This window comes from Stigmatopora argus, chromosome 9 (assembly GCF_051989625.1).
Source record: "Stigmatopora argus isolate UIUO_Sarg chromosome 9, RoL_Sarg_1.0, whole genome shotgun sequence".
NCBI classification, from domain to species: domain Eukaryota; kingdom Metazoa; phylum Chordata; class Actinopteri; order Syngnathiformes; family Syngnathidae; genus Stigmatopora; species Stigmatopora argus.
Genome location: NC_135395.1, coordinates 14,458,864 through 14,482,901, shown reverse-complemented (window position 1 = coordinate 14,482,901; position 24,038 = coordinate 14,458,864). Strand labels below are relative to the sequence as shown.

The 24,038-nt window shown below is 40.7% G+C and overlaps 1 protein-coding gene across 2 annotated transcripts in view; it reads right to left on the bottom strand.

The window, feature by feature from the left end:
• LOC144082292 (neurite extension and migration factor-like) overlaps positions 1-24,038 on the bottom strand; it is a 61,495-nt gene that overhangs the window by 36,505 nt on the left and 952 nt on the right. The window lies entirely within an intron of this gene.

The following is a 24,038-nucleotide window of genomic DNA, read 5'->3' as shown; positions in this document are numbered from 1 at the left end:
GTCGATGGAGAGAAAGAGCATTGAAAGGAAGATTGAAAGAGAAAGAACATGACGGTGTGTTTTTATGTGTATGTGTGTGCAGAGGGGTGGGGGTTCTGTGTGCCAGCCCAGGGGCTAAGTGAGATTACAGATGCACACACAATGTTCTGGAGCACGGAGCTGAATAACAGAGTGTTGCTGTTTCTCCAGAGCTGTTGGCTGCAGCTCACTGTGTGCTCAATGCCCAGGGCAGCCATTCACAGACGCCCCCTCTACAGCAGTGGCGGCGTACACAATCTCGCAGCCTAAATAACGAGAGTTCCTCCAACGGCATGGCACACTTGCACCAAAACAGTAGGTGGGACCTTCTCTGTATTTGTCTCACGCCAAATCATTTCTTTAACACGGAGCAGTGTAATTGCTTCCTCTCATATCAGCAATGCATCAATTATCACAACTATCATGTAAACAGCCTGGCTTATGTTCGTCAAACGAAGGGAGAAGCAACCCGATTAACCTGGATTAGCGGTCAATTCTGTGAATTACCGCGGCTTGTCGAGAGCCTCTCCCGCATTCTGATTCGGCAGGACCTTGCAAAGCATTTCTTTCATACAAACATCAGCGTGGCTGTTAGCAGTTTTGCAAGGAGAGAGACGCACTGAATGATAAACACCAGCGACTGGGGATTATTTTCTCGCTGCTAATTTGCTGCGCTTAACAAACAAGAGTTTTTCTGCGCACTGCCCTAATGACACCAAACCTCATCATTAAATAATTATGCAGAGCGAGGTTATAAAGCAAGGGTGTCAGACTCGGGTTGGTTCGCGGGCCGCTTTAACGTCAACTTGATTTCACGTGGGCTGGAGCATTTTAGATATAATATTTAGATTTTTTTAAATAAATGGATTAAAAGCCCTGAATATTCAGATTTTTTATAGATCTAAAACAATATTTGAGCTTTTTTGGCCACCCTGGCCGCCACTTTGACACATGATATAAAGAGAACCTGACTCTGTCCTACTTTAAGTATAAACTTACATTGATTGTTTTTTCCAGTTAGTTTTTAGTAAAAAAACGTTTTTTCAACTTTAAAATTAAACATTTTCCACTTAAATGTTTAACATAAATGTAAAAAAACATATTTCCTAACATAAATACATTTACATTTTTTTCCCATTTTTTTTCAAGAAAAACTAATTATTAAAAGAATTAAGCATCTATTTGGTTTCAAAGCCATTGTGAGCATATATATGAATTGAGCTATACATCTTGTCACTCTTTAAAATAATGGAAAATACATTGTTTTGCTTAGTTGGAGGAAAAGCGCATTTAATGTCCCAAAACTGCAACCTTGTAAAAATGGTTGCCAAAAAATTCAATATCGTGGAAAACTGTCAAAGCAGTTGTTTTATCTGAACTTGACAGCGGCGAAACAAGAAGGGAAAGGTTTCTCTTTCACTCAACTCTAACTGCTGACCCAATTTGTCCTGAATGGAAGTAAAGAAAAGGGGTCATAGAATCCTTTTTTTTAGCATCAGCAATTTTTGGACCCTAAATGGTGGACCGCTAGCTTGACGTATCCGCAAGGAAGACATTAAACACCAGTTGCGGTTATATAATAATTGCTCATTTCCCCAGATTATGAAAAAAGGATGAAATCTTCATCTTCTCCCCACAAGCTATGCGTCTGCAGTGTCGGGTTAAAGCATGTAAGCAAAACCTCATAATAAGGACTTCATTTCAGCAACCCGATCAAGTTCATCTCATGCATTAAAATGAGCCTTCATTGAAAGCTGATACACGGGTGTGAGTCTCATACTGATAAGAGAAAACAAACAAATGATTTATTCATAATCGCATTCTGGCGACGAGATGTGGGAGATGTGTAAACTTCAGCATTTTGTGATTTTCAAGCACTCGCACGGATAAAAATAGTATTGATATCATTTTCAACGTAAATAAAATGTATATAATAAAACTAAGATATTTGATGGCAGCCCAAACTGGCAGACATGTTGAGTTTGACACCCACAAAAATAACAAATAAATAAACAATACTAGTGAGGCATTTTTTTCTTTTTACTGAGACACTCAAATTTTGTTCTTTCTAGGGCTGTTTTTGGTGTTTCTTTTATGAGTTATAATCAGGCCACAAGATTGTGCAGACAATCCAGATTTTCAAATATTTGGCTGGAGCATTAGCTATGGGTGTAAAATTATTAATTTGTCATTGTGGATCTTAGGCATGTTAGGCACACTGGATGAATATTTACAGTTTTCACCATCTGCTTCATGGAGTTCTGTTCTCATAATCAGGCAGAAGAAGTGACTCCAAGATCCGCCAATGACAATGAATATTTATACCAATGTGAAAAGCACAAAAATGTCCACAGTAATATCACACAGACCTTGACTGTGTTTCAATTTAATGGTGTGGTGCCAAGCCAGAAACCTTGACCTCAATCATCTGGGATCCAAACATTAATATTAATGCTTCGATGTCAAGGCAATGAATGTTACTTAAAGCATGAATTAATTTCAGGAAGAACAACTCAAATAACATTAATGTCTTCTGGGATAAGCTAATAAAATATCACAGATGATAATCACCCTGAAACAGGGTTGGACGTTACGCCATAAAAGTCATTTCACTGTATAAATTCAACCCCTTCATTGATACAGTACATAACGTAATATGGCCTTAGGTGTAAAAAAAATCATAACAAAGGGGGGAAAAACATGAACTTTATAACGTACAGTGGTACCTCGTGGTACGACGAAAATTTCGATCGAATAATTCGCTCGCGATACGATGAAAATTTCGAGATGCGACCAAGCCAGGTGGCCATGACATGAGAGGCTGTTTATCACTGTAGCGCACTGTCTTTTTTGCCGCATCTCTTTTGTGTTTAACAACTATATCTACGAGGACTGAACGATTTATTCAGACGAGTTTCGATCAGGAAACGCACAACGCGCATGCGCGGGCAAAAAGAGGGCTTTCTGGGTAATGAAGTATACTCGTGCACACAACACCCATAGGCAATGGCACCCTTTCTCAGAATAAAACTTCATTACCCATTTCCTGTTATTCTTTCCTTAGCCTTAGCTCCCGCGATCGCTCATTCAAGACTACTTCTCGTTGGCAAGTGGTCGTGCGTTATCCTATTGTGAGGACATTTTGTGTGCATCATTTTCGGAATATTTTGAAGGAAATACAACAGCAAACAGCCCATCGATAGCGAACGTGAGGGTGGAGGCGTGGCAAACCGCTAACCCGGAAAACGAAGGTAACAAAAGATTAAGACAAAACTAGAATTCAGTTTTGTGTAAAGTTACATTAAACGTATGTTTGAGTGTGTCTGTATATATTTATCCAAGTAAATTTAAATTAGTTTGTTCGTTTACGAGTGCCGTGGATAAAGTCCCCCCCTCCGCCTGCGTGTGTGTCGTTGTCTCTCCCCTCCGCGAAATGCGTCTAATTTTACATCTATTAAACACATTTTATTACTATTAAACCACTCGTTATTTATTACTTTGTCAATATATGTCAAATTAGAAGAAATAAAACATTTTTTTCCAATCCAATATCCTGTTTTTGGTGTTTTTTCAGAGGGTTGGAACAAATTAATTTGTTTTCAATTCATTTCAATGGGAAACGTTCGCTCGAGTTACAAAAAGCTCGACATACGATCGCAGTCTCGGAACGGATTACGATCGTATGTCGAGGTACCACTGTACTAGAATTTCAGCATGATCATTCCGCATTAGCATAGGAAAAAGAAATTGTAAACTGTTTTATCACAAAATTTTGTCAATTGAAAAAACTATATTAACACTTATATGATGCGTGAAAGGCGAAAGAAGCTCACCAAGGCTACGGTGCTGTTTTTCCCCTACAACAGTGCACCTCTTTGACCTCGTTAAACATCATTTTCTCTTGACAACCTTTCAGCACGGCGCTTTTGTCCTGTGCGGTGGCCTTACTGCCTGTACTCAACAGCCCCCGTGTGAATGACAGCTGATAAAAAGCCCTGGGCTCTCGTCGGCGTCACCGTCACTATGTCAGCCCGCTGCAGGGGAGTGCGCTTTTAAGCACTAACGAAGCAGCGCATTTAAAAAAGCAAAAACAACATGTCAAATAGGCCCCGAGACGTTTTATCGACAGACAGTCATCGCCGCCTGCCATTTATTGCATTGTTTCCGCAGTGGTGCATGCACCGCAGCTCGAGCAGCTGCTTCGCTTAGACATGAAGAGCAGCCACCCTAATTATGAGTGTGCATTAAAATTTCATGACAAAACGAGAAGGAACCCTCTGAAGTCAATACCGCGGCAGAATCCAAACTTATTCCCAACAACATGCGACGCTCCAGTGAAATAGGTGTGTGTTTATGTGTGTTTGCATGAGGAAAGAGAAGCAGAGAGCGATCTTGAGTGAAATGGGAGGAGTTGGCGCTGCAGCATTCAGAAAGTCAAGCTAACTGTGAGTCAGACTCGCTCCCTCCTTCCACTTCCACTCTCTTCCCTTCCCTCTTCTCCTCCCTCTCTTGCCTCTTAAGCAGCTGCCTCCACTTGCGAGGCACATTTCAGATTATAGAAGGGGGTGGGGGTTGGGGAGAAAGGAAACGATGACAGGCAAGGTAGAGGTGGAGGGGCTGAGGAGGAGAGAAGAGAAAGCAGGAGCAGGGAACAAAAGGTTGCACAATGATTGCACAAGAGCCGCTGAAGGGGGGACATTCCAGTCTAGGTGAAGATGTGCTGTCCCGCGTCTCCTAAAAAGCCAGATAGTGCTATACGTCAAAGATGAGAAGGTTAAGCACTACATACGGCAACCTCTGTAATAGAAGTGTTCTCTAATGACCATCAAACTGCATTTTCCACCGCCACAGTGGTGATTAATAGCGGCATATGTAAGGGCTAGCTCTCTCAATCCATGGTGAAGAGGAGCAGTGGGAAACGTGGCGGGAATGACAGCCGGCGCTTCCCGAAAATAAGCCATTCTCCCGACGCCGTCTATTACTGCCGCAGCGCCTCATATCGCATCACAAGTGAGGGGTAAATGTTCTTTGAAAACACTGTCGCTATGTCATAGTGTTATGATCTGTTTTTAAAACCTCAGACCGGCCCAGTACCTTCTCACCTGTTCCACATTGCTCTACCTAATTCGTAAATGGTTTATGAAAACTGAAATATGAATGTTGGCGCAGTACAAAAAATGAACACATCAGCAGGCAAAGACTAATTTACCCATTGCGGGTATTTTTCTTCCCAAGTGTGTTTGATATTCAACTGGCGCCGTAACGTTGCTAATATTTGTTTTATATGACCAAAATTAGTCACTGAAGTGTGAACAGAGTCTACTTTAATGGCCAAAAATAGTGATTGGCTCAATATTGCATTCAATATTCATCTTCCAGCTGTCCACTGAAGTGATCACGTTACCCGATTTCCTTTTATGATTATGATCAGAATAAGAATTCTAAAAAAAAACATTTGTTCTCGTCTTATTTATTATTCTCTAACCCCTGACTAAAAAGCTAACTTCTACTCCCACAACTAAGCTAAAAGTATACATTTGCAACGCGACTGTGATAATTCCAAATAGTGTTAAAAGCAAATGTATCACGCAAACATTTTGTATTTTATTTATGTTGCAGAAAATCCAAAAAGTAAAGGTTTCAAGAATTCAAATATCCTCCAATTTTGAAATAACCCCAGTATCACCTTACTGAGAACTTCACGTGTCCTGCTAAGCATGTTTAAATCATTCATGACATTGTAAAATTATCCATTCTAGGTGAAAATCTGTGATCTAGAGGAACCACATGAAAAATTGATTCCTACAAATCTTGTAAAAATACAAATGCAAGGTCAAATATTAACATTTTCATTAGCAGTTTGAGCTGTTCTTTCAACTCTGTTAGACAGACATGCTAATGACTCATCATCCACTGTGCTAAGTAAAAGTATAACAAAAAAATAATGTGATGGCTCAATCAACTTCTTACTAAATTTGAATCTCTTTTTTCCTTTTCTTACTGCAAAACCGGCAAACCACAAAATCGTGATGTTTTGAAGTAATAATTGCGACTACTGTCCTATTCAATGCCCCTGTGTAATGGAAGCAAACCCTGAGGTATATGTAACTGAGAAGGAATTGCTGAAATATTTGGAAAATTGACAAAACAATGCTAAAATACACACAATGCCACTGCAGTCCATCACATTGCCATCCGCCTCTCCTTTTGCCTTCCCATTCATTAAACCGACACAGTGAAGAAAGTGAACTACGTCAAAGCGTGTTCTCCTGTAACCTAAGTCTTGTTTTGTTCGCCATCCATCGTCTTTGGCCTCCACCTCAGGCACTATCTACCGATGTCATGTGATTAATTTGGCTGCGAGACGGCCTCTGTCACTTCTTTGTGAATACAGGGCCAATTAGGGGCTACAGTATGGCTTACATCTTTGCTCAAGATGACAACTGAAAACGGCCATTTATGGCTTGGTAACATCTAACCCGCCGGCATAATCCCCCTGAACCCACCCCTTTGTGCAATCACTCCTCGAGAGAATTTATTAGGTTGACGTAACAAAACAAATGCCTCGTATCAAATAGAAGAGACGAATTATAGGAGAAGCTTTGTACGGAATAATCCGAAATCCAGGATCCAACGGCTACAAAAGAAAGCGAAACATTATTTTTCTTGTGTCATTTGAATGTGAGAATACACTGAAGGCTTTAGAAACTGCTTGTTTGTAAATTGTTTGGTTTAATAAGCGCCTGAACGCCCTACACTGACTGACAGGATGCAAAAGTAGACTACTGTGCTGTGTCCACTGAACAAATGCCTTCATATTCGCTCTGTTGTTTATCAAACATTGACACAAAATCCGATCATCATTTTTGACAGAAGCGTATGAAGGCAAGTTCATTGTGAGGCGTGTGTTCACATCACATAGTTCAAAATATCTATTCTGCATGAGCTTGATCATATTTTTTACATATGGTAGAGAGAAAATAAGGCAAATTGATGCATGATACGTGTCGTTCTCTATGTATCTTAACGCTGGTAAACCGATGGAGATCAAAAAGTGCCAAATGAAGTCGTAAAAGGACATTTTTACTTGTGTGAAACAAACAAAACTCCCAAGTTTTTCATTGCAAAAGAAAAGGCATTAAACATGGTGAAAAATAAATAATAATTAATAATAATAACATTTTTTTTCCAAGGGAATTTTTTATGTACGCGTGGCTTTTTTGTAGGGTAAATTTTTCAATTTTAAATGTTTTTGGAGAGAAAAGGACTTGTAATCACATTTGAAAAATCTATATGAACTACATCCAAATGTGGCTTTGTAAAATAAAATCACAAAATGTTACTCTAAGTCATGGTTGAAAAAATAGACGTTAAAACCATAATCCAATAAATAGGTTTTCAGATGTTTTTTCCTGTTATCTACAAGCACTTTCTGCAAACATACAAGTGATTTCTGGGGAAAGATGACAGATTTATGCCAAATAGAGCATAAATCTCAACCAATCACAACGGGGAAGAGTGCGGTAAACTAGTGGCGACCTGCTTCTTTTCTACAACAGAGGTATGGAGATCAAAAAGTGCTAAAATGTGTATTTGTCGAAAATGCCAGTTCTGGGAAGGAGTTTTGTGGAACTATAAAAGTTCCACGAAACTCCATACCAGATGTGCTTCGCCATTTCTCTGTGTGAGAGCCTCCGTAGAATACAGCGGACCTCTTTCAAGGTAGGAAATTAAGGAGTAAGAACACAAGACACAGTCCCTCAACAAATGCTCATTAGTGCATTTCTTGAAAGTTGCAAAAATCTTACTTGCAAAATCTAGATAAATATATTGCTCACTTTTTTCTGATAAGGGGAAAACTGTATATATAATTTTTTTAAATATATATTTTTGTCAAAAAAACCTTGAAAAATATCAAAAATTATCTTTGTTCTATAAAACAATGTTACATTGTAATTCATTAAAAGCTACTCACACATTTGTGAATCTTTCATCTTTATATTTTTATCATACATAGTTATCGGAAAGTTCCAATTACCAAAATATAACTGGTTTACAATTGTTTAAATATATTTAAGATTGACAATATTTACTTCCATTTCCTTGTATAATAAAGATTTTCTTTTACTTAAAAAGGCAGAATTCATTTAATACAATTCTTACATTTTGACAGGTCTATTATTACGAAGAGTGACAATCGAATAGCTTTTGTAATTATTTGGTGATATTCTACCACATTTCCACTGCAAAAGAAGTGAGATATTTAATGCGATGGAGGATGTGCTAAGTAGAGTTGCATGCATTCGGGAGACAATTTAGGTTCATCTTTCCGGGACCCCAATAAATGTCAACTGCATCCTGTCTACAGTCTCGCGAGCTGAGACAATAGCTCGGCGAGCGAGATCATTGATAACTGCTCAATAATTGAGCACAGGGGTCTGTCGGAGGCAGGGGAATTTTCTGTCGATAAAGGAACGTAATGGATTGCACATAGTGCCTTTTAAAATGTGTTTTTAGCTCTGCAAGGGTTTCCATTAAGATGCCTCGCCTCCCTTGAAACATTACAATGATAGAATAGCAATCACTTTGAAGTAATGCACAGTTGACTGAACCACAAACGATGGTTTTGTAAAGTGTCCTTAACAAACTCTTGACTTAAAGGGTGTGTTGCCACAGTCACATGTCAGTAAGACTACGCTAAGTGTATACCCAGTTAGCAACGATCTTTTGTAAGTCTTTTTCAAGATAAGGGAATGAGATGAAACATTCCTGCACAACACTAAATGTGTTCTGCCACTCTAAAAATTTGCCTTTGTTCTGGCGACTGCAAATAATGTTCCTGTCATGATACTTTTACTTGGCTTCAAAAGGAAATGAAAAAACTAAGGAAGAAGCGTCCACAATCTCAATATTTACCAAAGCAAGTTGTTGATTCTTCTCCTTCCAATGGAATCCTTTTTCCCTTCTTTTTTTTCCATTTGCAAGCCATCGACGTTATTAGTTTTTGAAACGTCGCTCAGGGGCTTATAGATGGAACAATAAATGGCCGCCGAGTCTGTGATAAGAGGCGACAATAATAATAACGCTTGTCTATTACTCATGTGAGTTCACATTGACAATACGCAAGCCGCCGGGCGTGGGGATTGTGGGGGTGGGGGGTACTTTTGTGTCTTGTACGCAGCAGTCGAGGTGACCATGTTTTAGTGGCCTTTTGCAATTATAACTAACCAGCCTGTAGTGGTGAGAAATACTTAATCAGGCAGCGTGGAATCAGCCAGAGCAGTGAAAGAAGCACACTGTCACAGCTTTAATGCGACTCTCTGTGTTCTGCACTGAGGAGGGCTGGGGGGGATAGTGTGGCGGTGGGGGGGTGAGCCCCTCTGATGTGCCATAGCTAAAATTGGCAGGCTATCAGTCACAAGCCTGTAACAGAATGTACAGCATTTCCAAACGGTATAAAGAGATATGACAGCCAATAAGGCTGAGATGCAAGCACTGCAGAGAAAAAAATGGCGGCCAAGCACCAAAACAGGGTGGGGGAAATGACATTTTAGTACTCACGTGCCGAGCTTTATTTGTACACTCAACGAGAACAAGCATCGGGCTAATGGCACAGGACAAACATGTTCCTCATAACAGCATGAACTCTGGTGAACTGATGAGCTTTTTAAAAAGCTCGAGCTTGAGTTAAAAAAAAATGCATCAAGTACTCTCACTATATCTTTATGTACTGTTACCTGTTTGGGAATCTGGTAAAATGCCGACTATAGTTATAATAGAGCATAAAACACAGAAAATAATTCATTCCTGAGATGAGTTTTTTTCTGGCAACCCAAATTGGAAGAACTTGTGCTATTCGATATTTTGGTACATGGTCGATTGGTCGCCGGTCTTTTGGTCGCCGATCTTTTGGTCGCCGGTCTTTTGGTCGCCCGGAAGATAAGTGATAATTACCATTTAAATCGTTGCTCAAATTCCCTAAATACAAACTGCGAATTACTATTTAGTCATACTTAATGCCCTAGTAATTACTAGGCTAAAGAAAAGCTCCAAATTTCCCGGACTTTTGTTGTTTTTTGTTGGAGAACTTGTTAAGACCCTGACTGACGTAGCTTCCTAAGGGGACAACTCATTTACATACAAACTCTTATACACTAACACGTCGGCTCAGTGAAACTGCTCATGGCCATTGTTGGCTTTTATTGATGCGTAGACCGGGTTGTTTTACCTTGTTTTGTCGCCGGTCTTTTGGTCGCCCGTTGTCGCGGTCGGGGTGATCAAAAGACCGGCGACCAATTGACCGCACACGTAAAGAAAGAACACTTAACTGTCATACCTTCCACTAGACATCACTGGCAAAAATAGCTGAGCAAATATATTTTTGTAAGAAATGAATAACTTAAAGCAAATTAGTTCCTTTCTTCTCCCACATCCTCCGTTTTTTTTACAGCATGTTTCTTAAAAGCATATGGGAATGCAGAAGGAGGCTTTCCAAGGCGAACAAAGGCGAGTGCAGCTCCCTGTTGGTAATCAGTCCTATTGATTAGTGGCTGTGTGGGCCTGAGCAGGGCACACACACACACAAGCAAGGGAGCCGGTGGCTCCGTGCATATGCACAGGGTTATTAGGCGCGCTTATTCTCCAGGCCTTTGGGACAATGCAGCCTCTGAGTGAGGTGATTAAAAGAGCCCAACTATTGAGCTCCTCCAATCAATACCCTCCTGTGCTACTTGAACAGGGCTGGAGGCCACTTCCTAAACAACACCCTCACACACATGCTAACCTAAAACCACTTCCCCCATCTCCAATTCTCGTCCCCACGCACGCCTGCTCAGTTAAGCGTCCTGGCCAAAGGGGGGGCCAATCCCTGTTGCTCTCGTGAACTCTCCCATTCCAAAGGGAGTCGCCATTTTCATCATGGGCCTTGGCCAATTAAACAAATCTGATAGAAGAGAGAGGAATGTGGTGTAGGATGAAAGGAGGAGCCTTTCATTGAAATGGATAAGGTTAACGAGTTATTTGTATAGTTGGCATATTCAGATGGTTCCAAAGGTTAGGCGCATCTACCCAACTGCCCTTTGCACCGATCTCCTTTTCACGCTCTCATAAGCAATGGTAATGAGAGGTCACTGTATACCATGATGGCCTTATGAGCCCAGCCAAGACTAGACAGACATCTGCTGCCATAGATGGGAAAGATAAACAGGCATGCGAGAAAGGAACAGGTCATTTCAACCCTCTCTTAACCTGCTTCTCTCTTACTCTTTTAATATCCTGCCAAGTGCTCAGCTCTCGGCTCACCGGGACCACGCAGCACTGCGCAACCTTGTTGTCTTCGTGGAACTTCAGTATTTTCAGTAAGTGCCTAAACCCATTTTCACTGTCTAATGGAGTTTTCATTTAAAATGAGTGGTCTGGCTTTTCTCCCTTAATCTGACCTTCTATTTCAATGTGTGTCATGGCAACATGTTAGCTATAGTTTATTCCCATTAAGGTCACCAGACTTCAAACGAATAACCAGATAAGCAGGTAAAATCAAAGAGGTCAGGAAAGCTAATGTAAAGTCAAAAATGTTCAGATTTTAAAACATTATCCAATGAGAAGTAGGTTTTGCTTAATTTTTTTTCATCAAAAAAATGGAAAAATAAATGTGTCTTATCACTGGGATGTAAAATAGTAGTTGTTAAACATATCAGAGAGGATGTTGATTCCTGTCAAGTTTCAGTCTCTGTGCGTCCGTGCACATCTAATCTTCCGCCGGAATCAGTAGTGCTGGCCAAACTCAAACTATCTTTCGAAGGGACTGTTTCTTTAAGCAATTAGCAAGTTACAAGCTGACTTATTATTGTCCATCAGCTAATCATGTTGACAGCTCACATGAATAAAATTCATAATCAGCATCTTCAGTGAGCATGATATATTCAATTTATAATTTTGTTTTCCTTTTTTCGCTAAGCTATACCGCTTTAGATGTTGCACATGACTCAGTTGGGGGAGTTGCATTTTGATTAAGTAGTGATGCATTTTCTAATTCCGCTGTGAAAGTGGTGGTATTACGAGATTGATCAAAACCTGATTTGGTGACATGAGTGACATTCAGGTGTTTATGCCCAGAAAAGCATCAATAGCGAGTAGCACCAAGCCGAGAAAGTTGGAAAGGGCCAAGAGATTCCCCCCCCCAAAAATGTCTACCAGAGGGCGTGTCACTGTTAGATTTGCCGCTGTGAGTGAAGCGGGTCATCAGGCCTTGCTTTGGACAAAGTATTGGACAAACACAAACAAACGAGGCAACGACCACTGTGACTCAGTGCTCTAATGAAGCAGCGTATTGACTTGCTTGCTTTCTCTCTTTCCCTCCCTGCCTCCATGTCTGTCTCTCTCTCTCTCTCACACACACAGATGCACATTCCTCCCTGCTTGCTTGCTCCCTCTGTCTGCTGCTGTGTATGGATCCTAGCTGCCACTCGGAATACCAATTACACAAACCTGGGAGTGGGGGGTAGGTAAAAAGAGTGGAGAAAATGAATAAGGGAGGAAAAGAGGGAGAAATTTGAGGGGGAACGTTGGTATTGCGGGATATGTGTAGAATAGTCCTCGCTTGGTGCCACCAGGAAAAGTGGAGAAGAAGAGGGTGAGTGTGCGGGTTCTTAACCCGTGGAGGCTCACAAGGAGAGAAAATCAAAAATTGGCTCCTTGTAAAACATCTAACATCCCTGATGCAGTGGCACCCTTTTGCTGTGCAAAGAGAGGAAATCAAAGAGGACCTCTGGTCGGTCTACGCAGGGGGGAGGTTGGGGTAAAGGTGTCAAATCTAACACAGGTGACATTCTCCATGAGGTTTTCTGGGATGAAACACAAGCGCTACACCTCCAGTTCCAAGAATAGTGCATTTGACAATGGCGTATGGACAGCGGCGAGGACCACTGACACTTGCTTTGCTTAGTGCCTCAATGACAACTGTAATGAGCATGCTCACATTCTGCACGATCACACTAATTTGAGAAATTTCCAGCACAAAGACATAATTAGGCGTACTAATTAGACGAAGACTTTGCTGCGCGGTGAAGTTCAACTCATCCGCCTACCTGCCGACGACTAAAATAGGAAGCCGTCGTCGAGCCAGTCGGTTAGCGAGATGTTTGTTTTGAGGTATAACTCGCAACGGAGAACAAAACATACTCACTCCTAAAGGACGCAGCCACTCAAACTTATCAAACTGCCAATTTCACACTCTATATCGTGGCTTTCTATTTGTTTGGAAGACACCGCTGAGGCACAGTGGAAAGCTGACTGGGAACAATGTGCTCTGCAGTCGCAGTTAAGACACATTAATGCATCCCACAGAGGTACTCCAAGGTGGCATGTACACTTAAAAATACACAGAGTTCTGGTTAAGATGTTCAAAGTGAGCTCTCATTGAAGTGGTGGGCTTCTAATGAAGAATATGAGGAGAGTACTTGGAGAGAGTGGGAGAGGTAAGGAAGGTGAAAAGCTAATTGATTTGTGATGGGAAGTCTCAGGAGGGCACCGTGACTCGTCTTGGCAGATACGGAAAGCCCTTCTGCCTTTAGGAAGAAAAAAAATGAAATAATTTTAAATCAGGTGTAAATGCATTTTACCACACAGCATAAGATTTGGATTCACTTAAGTCTACAGAGTACAGAGACGGCTAACTACCAGCAGAAGTAAGAGTGAAAAATGGAGCGTAGCTGTAGAAATCAGTCAATGAGTGCCTGCAGTCACCAAATTCTCACTTTCCTCCCAGGAGATGCTCGTTCAGGCCTTCTACGCCCAGACACACGCCGTTTCTTTTGTTGCCGTTGCTTTTGTCTTTAGTGAGTGAATCGGCATGAGGCGAGGATATCGACTTCTATGCAGTGTTGTGTATCGAGCAGACTCAGGGTCAGAATAATCTGTACATACTGTACAGTAATACCTTGACATACGAGGAGTGCCCCGACATACGAGGAACTTGAGATACGAGTAAAATTCAGAGCAAATATTTACCTTGAGATACGAGACAAATTTTGAGATACGAATGTACGAGACAGCCGCATTTCCCTTATGTAAAGATCTCTACGAGCACTGGACCATCCTGAAGCAGAAGCACGCTATTAAGGACATCAAGCCTTCCAAAGACTAGCCATAATTTTCAAGCTGCACAGTGACATTCAGAACGAGATGGAGAGCCTCCTTTTAATATGGATAAAAGATTAACAGTTAGCAGGAGATAGCGTGATAATATGCGCAAAAGCCAGTGGAATTTACATGAATTTAAAAGCAAAGCAAGTTTACGTATGTCATTGGATTGGATAACTTTATTCATCCCGTATTTGGGAAATTTATGTTACGAGCGTGTTGCCGTCCAACAAGTGTCTCTTTCTTTCTCTCTCTTTCTCTCTCTCTCTCTCTCTCTCTCTCTCTCTCTCTCTCTCTCTCTCTCTGTCTCTCCCTTTTTCTCTATCTATCTCTCTATCTCTCCTGCGCACAACCCGCGTTGTAATGAATAATGTGTCATTTTAGTATTAAACATCATAACCACTAGTTACTCTGTTCGTCACTCTGTTAGTAGATGGTGAATTGGAACCAATAAAAATATGTTTTTTCCATTGTACTATCCTGTTTTTTGGCGGGGTTTTTTCAGAGGGTGGGAACGAATTAATTTGTATTTAGTTCATTTTTATGGAAAACGTTGATTTGAGATACGAGTAACTCGACATACCAGCTCGGTCCCGGAACGCATTAAGCTCATACCTGAAGGTATTATTGTATTTGAAAATGTAGAAAAGGCAGTTAATAGGCCGGTCACGATAATATTTTCAAAATGATTTAGTATTTTCTCAAAAAGTGTTACAATAAACAATCACATCAATATGATTTTTTGCGGGGACATTCTATAACAACATTGATCAATACAGAAAAACTTGAAGGTCATGAAAAATGGGACTTTTGTTGAGCCAGCTACCATTAATATCAAATTGAATCTGCATCGTATCTGTATCGATAAAAATGGACCTGTAGTCACTTGGACCAGATCGATGCCAAAATATGCAGTATTCTACACAGATTATCTAACTGCCAGTGTGTGTGTGTGAGTCCCACCTCCGGTAAAAAGTTAATTTGCTTTTTGGGGGAGAGAGAGAGAACAAGGCAGCCCAAATGAATGTTGCTATGTAATTTATCATGCTTATAAAAACTAAATAATTGGCCATTTTATAAGTATATAATATGATATACAGAATAAAATTGGCAATGATACTTATCGGACAATGAGTCAATATCGCATTCATTATGATAGGACTTTTTACGTAATCTGAAGCGCATCCTGACAGGTAGAGCACAGCTATACTATATCCTTGTCAGGGCCGTGGGGTGCTGGAGGCTATCCCAGTTGAAAGGGCGGATTACTCTCAAGACTGTTAAGACATGGTCCTAATTCATGTGCACATACCTTGGAGGTGTTTAAAGTTCTGATTTACAGAGCCTATTTACGCGCATTTAAAAGTGTTCCTCAAGTTGGAATTGTTCAAAACTGTGTAACTGGAAAAAGTAAGATTCAGAAGCAACCGATTCATTTATTACAAAATGCATCTCAATGCATTTCTTGGTACACGGTCGATTGGTCGCAGGTCTTTTGGTCGCCGATCTTTTGGTCGCTTATACACACACGTCGGCTCAGTGAAACTGCTCATGGCCATTGTTGGCTTTTATTGATGCGTAGACCGTGTTGTTTTACCTTGTTTTGTCGCCGGTCTTTTGGTCGCCCGTTGTCGCGGTCGGGGCGACCAAAAGACCGGGACCAAAAGACCGGCGACCAAAAGACGGCGACCAATCGACCGCACACGCATTTCGTAATGGTAGAAGTGTGTGAGCTCGAATCTACTGCAAAGTATTTCCTCATCATATACAAGCGAGTCCATATATCTGAGCTCCAAATCAAGATGAGCTCATTCCCTCATAAACAAAGAGTGTGCCCTTGCTTGCCAGGTGTTCCCATTGAAGAGGGATAGTGTCGGTGTAGTGGTTAGTGTTTATGGAGATAGTGTTTATTAGAGCTAACTCAATGTCAGGTCACAGAACCCCCGAGGACTGCAGCACTTCTGGACCAGCAGTCAGCACATGGTGCTCTTCTTAGCAGTGGCTGGCTATAGATCGCATCCTACAAATGCATGCATATTGCACAAAGATTCCTTAGCCCACCTCTCCAGAGACCTCATCACTGGAGCCCAAACACTGCAGTGGTATGCATCTTTGATAGTGGGTTTAAAACACTATTAGATCATATGGCTATAGAGCATATGCATGCAGACAGTACACAACAGCTCCCCTGTCAAAGATCTTTCCCTTCGCGGGATTACTTGCATAAATAAACCATAAGCAAATCCCAAATAAAGCACACATTTGGGAGAATCTGGCGCGATCGGAACACGTCGCACCCGCACCTCCGAGACAAATCTCAAAGAAGCAGGTTATGCAAAGCATCATTTGAATATAAAAGGAAAATAGCTGTTGTGGTGATACAGCCAAAGTATTAGTCAAGCAGAACAGAAACATTGTCCTGAAGCAGTGATTGGAATTGAAACAAAGATACACCTGTCGGAGAAAGGAAATGACAAGAGCCTGAAGGCAATTTCTTGCATTTTTTAAATATGTGAAGGGAAGGACGTACATTGTCAATATATTTTTCTTGTTTTGTAAAGGTTTTTCAAACCATTCTAATGTCACTAAAAATGTAAGGTAGGATGAAAAGAAAGATTTGTTGTTTTTTTATAGCTAACATTTTAGTACAAAACATTTGCATGTGATCTTTGAGAACAGTTTTTTTTATAACTTGGTATATGTTTATTTAACATTTATGAGTTGGCAAAAATGTACAAACCGCACATATTATGGTAGCTAACAGTATTAAACATACTTTTAGTAATCATGTTTCAGAATGCCTGAGCATTCTACCCTAATATATTTAGATATCAGACATGATGGTTTTACTCATAAGTAATGCTAAGTATTTGTTATATGGAGTAACAACTTTAACCTTAAGTAAAATATACATATGGATAACAATTATTATCATGATGATGGCAATGAAGAGACAAAAGCTGAATTTTCATTGAAGAGTTAAAGAAAAAATAAAAGCAATATTTCAAAAATGGGTTAATTAAAAAAAAAGTACTAGCATTAAAAAACATTTTGTGGCGTTGTCCAAAAACATAATAATATGCGCTGAGTCAGAACTGCTTGAGTTACACACGGGTAATAACACACGATGTTATTTCGATTTTTAGTATAGCAGTACACAAGGTATTACAATGAATCTCTGAGGCTTTGTATGACTAAATGATGAATTAGCTCTTTTATCAGCAGCGGCCACACTGAGGTGCATATTTGACTCCCTCTGGAGAACATTCAACTGGCTCAACACTGATGTATGTGGGCTGAATTGTGACAGCGGAGTTGAATGATGACTTGGGGAAGTGACTTAGAAGAGCACTGACATATAGCGGGCTGAGAAATGTCTGTTCGCTCATGGTGGCGCTCCCATACGTCGCCCAACGCTGCTGTCAGAGGCAAACCCAAAATAAACGAGGGGGAGGCGTCCTGCCCCTGCTTGTTATTTTGACACTACAATTAGCTACAGGTTTAAATCAGCAGAAAATACCCTACAGTACCAATCTTTATTAAGGCATGGCTCATATTTTAAATACCAAAAAATTCTACAACCGAACTGAACCAAAATATGAAAAGTAATTTTTCCACTAGAACTGTGTCTACGTTAACTCAATCGCTGGACAATGATACCGCTGGACAATTCATTTTTCAATGAATTAGACGTTTCGCGCCATCAATGGTGCTGAAGAAGTGGGAAATGTCTGTACGGTGTGGACCCAAAATATCTGACTGTCAAGACCAAGCACAGCAGGCAAACAAACACGTAAACATGCAGCTGTACATCCTAGATGTCACCGTGCAAACATCACACTCTCATCTAGCATGCATGTGAAATGAGAAGTCCTAATTATTATTTCCATTGTGCCACGCTCCTGTGACAAGGACCACTTGCTGGGAATGATTATAATTATTAGCCTCAGCAGAATAGTTGTCATGCAGTCATACCATCAGTGGCATCGTCATCTAACAGCTCAGGTCAAAGGCATCTGAAAAATGCATCCATGCCGTTAAGTTTGGTGTTAAAATATTCCAGCATTTTTCATATTTGCCTCGCGCACAAGGATTATGTTTTGCCCCGGGCATGTTGCGGTAAACGCAAAGCACTATGGGCCGGGCAGACTGCATTTGACGGGTGGGCTCCTGCTTCTCTTCAACGGGCTTTTGTCATGCTTTCTTTTTACATCAACAAGGCTAAAATAGCTTTTCATATCAATTACCCCTAATGTTTGATTCAGGCACAAAGCTGCTGCAGTCTTTCCTAAATGAAAACAGCAGCACGGCTAAACAAATTACAGGAAATCTTTGACTGCTGCATCGCAATAAATATTAATAAAGGTTCATCAGGCGTATGATCCGGTCTGCTTTTTTGCATTCAGATTCGCAACGTTGTTTAGAGAAGCAGACGAGGCTGTCTTGAAACTCCTGCAATTAGGTACAGCAGCTTCTTTTCGGCGGCATCGGAGGCTTGTTAGCTTGAGAACAGACAAAAACGTTTAGAACGGGGGAAAAAAAAGATGAGAAAGTGCAAAAGAGATTCTCTCCCATTAGAAACACGACTGTCTACCTCACCACGGATTGTTTGTTCCTGATGCACCCCGGCTGCCCTCATCAGCTTTTATTTCTTTTCCCCATGTCTCTGTACTCTCTCTGACCATCCTTTCCTCTCATCCTCCCACCATCCCGCCATTCCTCTGCAGCTCCTATTTATTCCTCTCTCCTGGTGCGTGCGACTCTGATTCCACATCATCAACCCCTCGCCCTCCTCCCTCAGCGTCCGCCAAATCAAAGATAAGGCTAATGAAGATGGCTTATTATTCCACTATCGCCACAGCATACATGTCCAGCATATAACACCACAGGAATTATTATTTTTTTTAAAAGCCAAGCTCAAATTAGACAAGGGGCAATGAATCTATTAGTGTTATTATATGAGGAAAAAACAGGACTGTTATTGCCACTGTGTGTGCCATTACAAAGAGAACAATACAAGGGAGCATACTGCGAAACCAATTAAAATCCAGCCCCGTCACATAGCTTCCTCCCTCCCGAGTCACGTTGTGAATATGATGCTTTCACACCATTCACGTCGGCGCACCTGTGTCCGCCGCATTAAAACCTCCACGGCTGCAGGCTCCCTCTCAAATTTCCCAGGATCACATCTCACTGTCTGCTTTGAGAATCTCAGGAGTTGACGTTCGAGGGGGGGCCGTGAGGGTGCGCGCCCAACATTGGAGGGAAGCAGGTTCACATTATCTATCCATCTACAATATGAGGGTCTGATGTGGAAGCAGGAAATGAGCTATGAACGTCAAGCCTGTGTACGCGTGGTCCCAGTGGCCATCAGCCCACATAGTGAGCTCAAGTAGGCAATGCGGAAAGTGCTTTAATAGAGCCCGTATTAATTGGACTTTTGTGCGTTGATGGCAGAAATCCTAATGCATTACTTGGACTAACCATGCATAACTAATTCATCAACAAAAAGATGACAGACAATTTTCGCTCCACACATTTTATATCATTCCATCCAGAAAGGACCTTTGTGGAGAGGAAGACTGTGTGTGTGTGTGTGTGTTTGTGTGTCATACTCTCAACCTTCACCTCCACAATATGCTCATTAACTCTGTTTATTTGTTGTCTTGTGTGTGTCTATGTTGTTCTCACTTTTACACTACAACTTTTCTGTGGGGCTTAATAGTGTAGGGTTTTTTTTAATTGGATCTGTGTATCGACCAATGTATCTTTTGTATATATTATCAATTTGTATTGACCTGTGGAGCTCTGAATGCACATGGAATGCAAAAGTGCTGTACGTACTGATAAATGGAAAATTTGTATGAATGTATTTGCCTGAACCGTACTTTTCCAACTATAACTTATAACTATAACCAAACAATGCACAATGAAGAGGAAATAAAAATATAAATCTAAATGGAGTATAAATTGCAATTTGGGGGAAATTTATTTTTGCAGATACCACAATGATGCCCCATCAGCGGCCGACCGAATTCTTCCTTGCAAAAAATGATCTAACATATTTTAAGGGCATCAGTGCACCCTAATATTAACAGTTACTATATTCTGATAACTATAGCCTAAACAGCACAATATTAACTCTTTACCTGACTCTTAATTTCACTCTAAAACACAACAAAATCAAATAAAGGCTTCATTTTCAGTACCACTTCTGAACAACACTGCCAACTCTGGAAGTTGAAGGAACACTGATAACATCTTTCCACAGATGGCGGTGTTAGGGAAAAAAAACAAAAAAACAAACATACCTGAGTATAAGTCGCAGGCCTTGCCATACTATGAAAAATATTTCTTATATTTCGAAAAATATGTATGGTATTCACTATCTATTGCTGAATGATTTGAACAAAACTGTAGTCAAATACTTCTATTGAGTACTATACATGACTAAACATTTTACCCACACAAGCTCGTTGCCATGTAAACAAGTACATTTCCTTCATGTAGGAATAATAATGGTGGACATCTGCGTAGTCTAGCCTGTCTAGTCCTCAAGTTCACACTCTTGGGAAATGTTGTAAAATCCATCGGTATTACTGGCTTTTACATACAGAGCTGTCAACAAATAACAAGACACTAGTTGCCTTGATTCAACCTGATTAGATAAAACCACACCATATCCTCAATGGGCCCTGTCAATGGGAGTCATTGAGGATACACGCACGTCTAACACAAATAACACAAACTAGAAATCAAAACAACACCAAAATATACAGAGCCGTTTCCACTGTTAGAAAGATGGCTGACAGCGAAGCTAACTGCTTATTCAACCTAAATCAGTCAGGGAATAAGCTAATGGGAAAAAAATCTAAAGAAACACTCAGAGATAGCCCTTTGCCGCTGGCTAAACAGAGGTTTTATGCAAAATGCTGAAGTTTTATGCAACTATGTTACTGAATAACCTCAGGGTCTTTCACTATAGAGGGCGGCGGGATACACGCTGGACTGCTTGGCAGCCAACTTTTCTATGAGGAGAGACATGCTCAGCATTATTCCACAGATCTACCCCATTTTAGATCGGGCTGTTATCAAATAATTCCACCATCCCATTAAATCCTTTATAAGACAAATGATTATTTTGCCGTGTGTTGTCATTCAAAAAATGTAATGTACATATACGTGCAATTATCCACTGTTCCTTTTCCTGTTGTTATTTTTGATATGTGACGTTGCCTTTTGTGTTGCTCCAAGTGGTTTGGTTTGAATTTCTTTGTTAAATAAATAATTTTTAATTCTAAAACATCCTTATCTTGCTCTTTGTGTTTGTGCACCCCACATAGCTAGAACTCTGATAACTCTGTTTATGATCTTCATTAACACTAAACCTAATAAATAATAATAAAAAATAGCATAATAAAAAAATAACATAAACGAGTAAACATTTTAAACAGTCAATAACTGCATGATTGCCTGTTTCAGTTAAGCTACTTTAAAAAAAAGGTTAAAACGAGATTTTTTAAAAACTATGTAAATATTTAAGAGAATATTTACTATTAACTGATTCCCTGCTGTTGACAATCCATTTTACCTGGAAGGATTTGATGCACACGTTAAAAAAATATGCACAGGGTTGTATTGTCTGTTTTAGGGACCATAACTAACGTGACCGTGTTTCCTCAACTGAAAGGGTGGGGGGTAGAGCCAACAGAAAAGAAACAAAAAGGAGCTCAACAGCGCCTCAGTCCCCCGAGGACACGCTGCAGCTTCGGCTGTGCTCGCGGCTATGAAAAGCAATCAGAGCCCGGCCCGCTCCCCTGCTCTTACCTCTGCCTTTAATTACAGAAAACCCGCATCGCAGAGAAAGACTAGAGCTGCCAGGTCTCAGCGTGGCACGTCACAACCCCAAAGCAGCGGGATTCTGCATACATTGTTACTGACCGAAATAGACGTATTGATACCGCCCCAAAGGGATGGAGGTGCTTCTAGAGCAGAGATATGAGCATAGGAAATAAATGATTCTGGACATAAAGCTCAGTGGGATGTCTTAAAAGCTAAAAAAGAAAAATCATTTGTAATTCCTATCATGTGCTTTTTAAGTAACACCTCACAGCATCTTATTTCTGATTTATGGTGATATAGAGAGGTAAGGTGTAAAATATCAATAAGAGGCATGATCCTCACGTGAGAAGAATGGTTGGCAGTGTTGATGAGGTTTAGTTGGTTCTCCACGGGCTGACTGGAGCTAGTAGAAGCTCGTGCATGCGCCTCAGGCTTGAAACTACCGAGCACACATCAGCAAGGGAAGATAAGAAACTATGTACACAAGCTGCTGCTTTATGGTTATAACATAACGCTCGAGCGGCATTTTAAAACACATTTCGGGTAAAGCTGCTGGTAGGACTAGTGGGACTGAAACTGACTTTGACTTCTCATTCCAATTTACACTTAAAAAACTGAATGTTAAATGTCAAAACCAGGTTAAAGTGGAGGACAGGTGTCTACCCGAATAACTCCTAAATGCCAATATATAGGGGCAAAAAACAGCGGTGTGGAGAAATATCATGTTATGATAAAATTTCTAGACTTTTGCTAGAAAAAAGTTGGGGGGAAAAACCTAATGGAAATATTAGCAGTTGAATACCCACGTAAACTTTTTGTTTACACTAACTGTAACGGAAGTCCTTAAATGTCAATCTCAGTGTGAATGAATGTATTTCTTTAGTACTTACTTGTGATAGGATTGCGACCAAGGGCCTTAGCATTGATTAGTTAGTTGTTTAATTAGCCAGTTAAAATCAGATATAAAATGATGACAGCAGTTAGTAGTTTTTCTTTAATAGAATACGAAATTGTGGGACTGTCCAGATCAAGATTGTTATCCAAATTTAGCTATTTCATACCTGTCAACCTCTGCCGATAACTGCCCTTATATATGATTATGATTCCCCTTACAAACCCCCAAAAAACCTTACAAACACTGTACGAGTCGTATGGTGTTTGTAAGGTTTTTTGGGGGTTTGTAAGGGGAATCATAATCATTTATAAGGGCAGTTATCGGCAGAGGTTGACAGGTATGTATTTCTTTTCACTGTGTTCCATTTATTGTCATTGTTTATAGGCACCTATCTACTACAGTGCCAAACATTCTTCCTGTTTACATTTGTGCGACCTATCAAGAAAGAGAACACCTCGATTTTTGTGCCACGTTTCGGTTGAGCTAGTGAAAGGGCCCTTCCTTTCCACATTCAGGACCGTCAAACGGGGCCAGGTTGAGGAACCCCCGCAAAAAATTCCCTCCACACACGTCACATAGCTTTGGGCCCAATGGCACACTCGGTGCCGTCACACATGATAATGACACCCACATCAATGTGTCAACTCAATTTAACCCTCTTATAGGCTCTCTTTGACTCAATCAATGCATGGCTTTCCATCTGGTTTTCACTGCTGCCTTCACATCAAGGCAGGAGGACCTGCAAAGGCCACTGATAAGCATTTCACAAACATCTCCTCCCTGCAGCTGCACAAGTGGCCGCCAAACTTCAAGCGGGAAGGTGTTCCCAGTACCTTTCCAGAATGCAGTGCATTCAAGAACACAAGGTTAACGCTTGCTCTTTAGAAAAGCCAAGCCTCTTAAAAAGCAACGTCTCATTCTTCACCATCGTAGTATGCTTGGGACGCCCAGTAAATGTCCTGAGCTAGTGGGCCGGCCGGCACTAAAGGCATTCCGCCCTGCTGCACCCGTCTATGTATTCCGGGGGTCACTTCAAATCTTCCAGTAAGTATTTATGTTTGAAATCCTTGAGAAAAAAGGGAGGGGGCATCTTCTTGGGAAGGTGTATTAACCCACGTTGGGGGGTTCAATATCTCATTCATGA